This window comes from Podarcis filfolensis, assembly GCF_964270895.1.
Source record: "Podarcis filfolensis genome assembly, chromosome: 5".
Taxonomy (NCBI): Eukaryota; Metazoa; Chordata; class Lepidosauria; order Squamata; family Lacertidae; genus Podarcis; species Podarcis filfolensis.
In genome coordinates, this window is record NC_139608.1 from 73,077,714 (window position 1) to 73,083,410 (window position 5,697).

Sequence of the window (5,697 nt, forward strand, 5' to 3'; positions counted from 1 at the left end):
AGAATCTCAGAGCTATTATTTTTTTTAAATGGCAAAGTTATTTCACCTCTATCACTGATACAATCTGAGCAGAGACATTTCCACAAAGAAAATGGGAAAAAGAAAGATGCAGGAAACCTCAAAAAACACACTTTGTGACCAGCTGCTGCAACATCAGGTCATGCTATTTAACCGAACATTATTTTACTCTCCTAAAAAAGACATTGCTGGACACTGGGAATATGAATTAATAGCTAGTGTGACTCCATTTACTTCATTGTGATAGAATTCATTTTACTTTGCAACATAGCAAGGAGGGGGTGGAATTCTACAGAACGGTTTAGTACATTCTTATTCTCAGATATTATTTTATTTTGGATCACATTGTGTTAAATGATGAAAGAGTACAGCAGGTACAAATGTCAATTAAGGAATCTAAGCAGGGCCAGATTAACTATTATGCTGAACCTCAAAGAGCATTGCGCCAGCCCCGTTGGGATTCTGAATTTTTATATTTACAGTTCTATTAGAAAGTGGGCCTCTTTTGCTCTCTGCGCTCTGCAGCTCAGAACCTGTGGATGTTGCCATAGCTACCTGACAGTGGAACAGTGGCCAGTGCAAGCCTTGGATATTTTTGTACTTGTAAGAAAAAGTCATGCGTGTTGCACACACTTAGATACTAGTCCAAAACGTGGAAATGGAGGTAGGAAAATGGCAAACTTTCTGGAACAAATGTGTTAATCAAACTGCGCTGCTTGAATTCCCTCCCCCTTAATTTTGATGAGCTTCTTGTCAGACCACAGCTATATGTGCTGAAAAATAATTTTCTGAAACCGTTTAACAAAATTTTATTTAAAGGGGGAGGCTGACATTACACCTGAATGGCCAACCTTATGGGATTTTGTAACCAATAGCAATATCTGGGCAACGGAGGTACTTTTTGTATCTGCGTAAGATTTTGCAACTCCAATGTTTAATCCATGAGTTGCACCTAACCTAGGCTTGCAGAATCGTGGCCCAGTAAACTGAGCACAGAGCAATGCAAGGCACTGATAAACCTATAGATTTTGCTTCACAAATCAGAGGTCATCAAGCACATGACATGCCCATTGGATGCATTAAACCTTGCTTAATTGAAGCAGACCCTCCAAGTGTTCCTGTTTTCCAGGGACAGTCCTGGACTTACAGAAGCCACTCTAGTTTCTGATTTGATCCCAGAATGACCCACTTTTCTTTAGGACATCCCTATTTTATCGAATAAATGTTGGAGGGTATGGAGGTATGCAACACCTGAGCCAAGGAGATAAGTATACAGCCTGTAGAAGGCATCCCTGTATAAGGAAGTTTTTGTTAATGCTTAATGTCTTGTTATGCTTTTATATATGTTGGAAGCTGCCTACAGTGGCTGGGGAAAACTCAGTCAGATGGGTGGGATATTATTATTATTATTATTATTATTCATCGGAAAAATGTTGGAGGGGATGTGAGGCCCTTTTAAAGGTTTTGTTTGCTTAATGTCATATGAAGAAGCTTACTTAACAAACGTGTAATTTTAAAGGCCCTTTTCTTATGAAAACTAATTAAGTTTATACAATTTATTGGGGGGGGGGAGAAGAGCCAAACTCCGACCCACCCTGAGGCTGTGCCTGTGCAAACTCTTCCACCTCTGCTCTCCACAGGAGCTGGCCTGTACAGATTCCTGCTCTCGCTCTCCATGACCCACCCTGTGCCCCCACAAAAACTCTCTCTCAAATGCCTCCTCCTGGACCCACCCCACCCTCTGCCCGTGTCATGTGATAGCTTGCTCCTGCTCTACTCCTCCAATGGACCACAAACTTCCACTCATCCTCTCTCACTCTCCTCCTCCCCCCGGTCACTGGAGCTCCCCTCCAGACCCTATTTTCAAGAGATAGTTCCGGATTTACAGAAGCTGTCCCAGTTTCTGATTCAATCCCGGAACATCGTGCTTTTCATCGGAGAAATGTTGGAGGATCTGTTGAAGGGTGGCATAACATGGTGATGAGCTGAGACACAGGTCTTCCTGTCGTCAGAGTCTTCAGATGGAGGAGGTTTCTGGTTTCTGATGGAAGCAGATGTCTGGACAGCAGGTAAAATCTAATGTTATGGCTCCACTGATTTCGGAGGTGTCCATTAATGTAAGAGAGGGTGTGTGAGAGAGATATTTGTTGAGTCACCAATTCAGCAGCAGCTACTCCTGTACACCCCCCAAATGTGTTTCAAGGTTGGCGGGGGGAACCATACAGAATGGCATGGAAAGTCTCCCCATTTCTTTTCTTTTTTTAATAATATTTATTAAAGATTTTTTTAAAAAAATTATAAAAAAGACAAAACAGAAAAAAGACAAAACAGAAAAATAGAAAAAAAAATACATCCATCATTCTCAGATTTCTAACTTTCATTACCTTCTTTCTTTGACCTTCTCCTCCTCCTCCCCTTTCTTGTATCCTGGTTAATAATTATCACAGCAAATCCTTTCCATAGTTCATAATATTTTGTCCTTACATTATCTTAATCTATTTTCATCTTGTCTTATAGCAAACCTTAAAACTTAACACTTAAATCTTATTTTTACCAACTTCTCATAACCATATCATTAACCTAATTCTTTAAACATTTTTACTAGAACCAAGTAGTTCCATTTCAACATTTTCCTAACATTCATCAATTATTTTAAAACAGTCCTAATGATAAAAAAAAGAAAAGTAAGACAATCCAATCTTCATCCAGCTTCCCTTCCTCCTGGTTCCGGATTTTGTCAGTCCTTTTTGTCCCATTTATCTAGCACATTAACCTGGTGTCCTTATATCCGAGGCCCTCAAGTCTCTTCCATGTCCCTTCCGCGGCTCTTCTTCATATTTTCCTTTCACTCGTAGGAGCTCCAGCTTAGTAATATTTTTGACCCTTTTCAACAGATCAGCCCCATTTCCATAGTCCAGACTAAACTCCATGTGATATTTAAACACCTGTTTCAGATTCCCTCCAAAATTAAAAGCCCCCACAGCTCCAAACATCTGACGGCCCATTACCAGACTCAGAAAGTCCAAACATCCCGGCATGGGAGGGTCATTCCAATCCCCCATTTCCAAACCAAACCGAACTTTATCTTTCCAAATCTGGTTTTTTCCAAATTCATTTATCAAATCCAGAGGCTCATGATCCTGCAGGGCCGCAACTCCCTCCATTTCTGACACCCAAGATTCAGCAGTATCCTCTTCTCTCATCTGTGCTGTCATAGCACACTCCTGTTTTAGTTCCTGGGTAGGCTCCATGTAGTTTCCTACTGCCTGTTCAAAATTTCTGGTTGCATTAGTCATCAAATCCGTCTTCTGGCTTAGCTGATCCAATAGGGCATTTATTTTACAGAAAGCACCCAACAGAGCTTCTGAAAACATTGTCCTGCAAGGTCACAAGTCCTTTCCCACGATTGTAATCTGTAACAGCTGCAAGCTCCTGAAGTTGGTTACAATTTCACAGTCTCCCTCTAGGGGGAAAACTTGTTTATTCTTTCTTTTAAGAACAATAGCAACAAAGTTTCTTTTTTAAGATATTCAGTCAATATTTGTTCCTTTGAAATGCGAAAGGAAACAATGGAGTCACTATGTTACTTTTCTTTTAGCTATCTGTCAAAAACATTTGTCTCTGGTCAATGAGCTTCAAACGTCAGTCCTGACACTCCGCTCCAGGATCAGGACGGTGGAAAGTTACTTTACTTTAAACTCACTTCTGCAGGTTTAAACAGTCCAAAAAGAGGTCCCCCTTCTTCTCCTGCTACCGAAGGGGGGTTCCACGATTTTAAATGATGAAAGCCAATCCTTTAAAAGTGAATTTCTATGCTCTAGTTACGTTTTCTTTGCTTTATTCTGACTACAAAGACACGGAAGGCTGACTTCCTGTTTAGACCTTCCCGTTTCAGTACCAAATTGAAGTAAATTTTAAGTCCAATTCCTCTCTACTGGCCAATCCTTATTTAAAGTCCAATTGTTCGAGTTTTAAGTACTCACGGGTGATTCTTTAGATGCCAAATTGTCCCAGAAAAAAGGCAGCGCTCTCCGGCAACGGCTATGCAGCTTCGCTCCACGGAAAAAGCAGTAGACTCACAGCACCGCGCCACTTCCCCCTCTTCGCTTCGGAGCCCGTTTATGGGTTCCTTTGCGGGTTGGGGGGGCGCTAAAGGTGCCCGCCGAGTCCCATGGCCACAGGCTTCATCCGCCTGTGATTTTTTAAAGGGTCCCCGCTTCGCCGTAGCGGAAACGACCTGTTTTGCGCGGAGCTGGTCCCTCCGGTTCAGAGGGAGTCCGCCATTGCTGATGGCGCCACCCCGGAAGTCCCGGAACGTCTCCCCATTTCTTACATTAACAGAGGCCTTTGCTAGATCAAAAGCTGTTCTGCAAATGGGACGTCAGCATTAGATTTGCAAATTGCACTATATGCATGTTTTAATTGTTCCTGTTATTATAAAATTGAGATAGATGACACTGCAAAGCATTATGAACTTCAGCAGCGCTTTTAGATTTTAGAAAGTGTGTTAATTAAGCAGACGTTAAGTATTGCACATATGAATATTATTCTCAGCCAAATTTAGCTATATATATATATATATATATATATATATATATATATATATATATATATATATAAATTACACAGCATGCTGAGTGGGCCCTTCTACTCAGTGCTGGATTTATGTATAGGCTAAGTAGGCTGAAGCCTAGGGCCTCTAAATCTAGGGGGCCTCCCCAGCAGGCAACGTCCCCTCTCCCAAAATTGCAAACCCAAGACTTCATGCGAGGGCAGGGCAACTTGGGCCTCTAAATCTAGGGGGCTTTAAGACCATAAGAAGGGAGAGCAGGGGCCTTGAAGTTCCCAACAGCTGTTAATCAAGCAAGCAAGCCCACAGGTCACCTTTGTCACAGTCAGGACTCCTATGTCCTGGCCAGGTCTGCACCCAATCTTGTTTTTGTACAATCTTCTTTGTTCTCAGTAACCAAAATTATATTATCAACATATACAAGCAGAAAAGTTGTTTTCCTTCATTTGCAAGGAATCGTACAAAACAAAGTGGCACTAATAACGAAAAGTTACAGGGTGACAACAGAAAGCAAACTAAGAATGCTTTTGCAGCTCATCAGAACTATCCAGCAATATCAAGTTATAGGAAAACTGGTGCTATTAACAGTAATCCTTCTAGTTGCTTAAATGATTTGGCAACTTCCATGAACATGACGTCTTATGCTAATTCCCCCACAAAGAGTTAAATGATAACTCATCAGAGGCAGCTACAGTTGCAAATGGAAATAAAATATCTGTGAAAGGAAGAGGAGCAGGTTTGCTCAAGTGTGTTGCAGGTAGAAATACCGGTACTGTTTGTAATGAAGTGAGAGCAGTCGTTGCTAGAATTAAAATTAAGAAAGTTTTGAGAATTTACATGCTAGATTAAAATTGATTAATTCATTGAGAAGGGGACTGCAATCTCCTCCTTTATTTCCACACTGTGGCTGCAGACCAAATCACCTGAGAGGAGATCTATGAGATTCAGGGGAGGGTCATATGCCTTGTCAATCCCAGCAGGTATATAAGAGGACGACCTGGCCTACCCAGGCCTATATTTTCCTACTACTTCTAAGCATTTTTTTTTAATGTCTCAGGTTTCAATCTTTGGCAGAGGATAATGACCTACAACAGCTGCAACCCACCTGG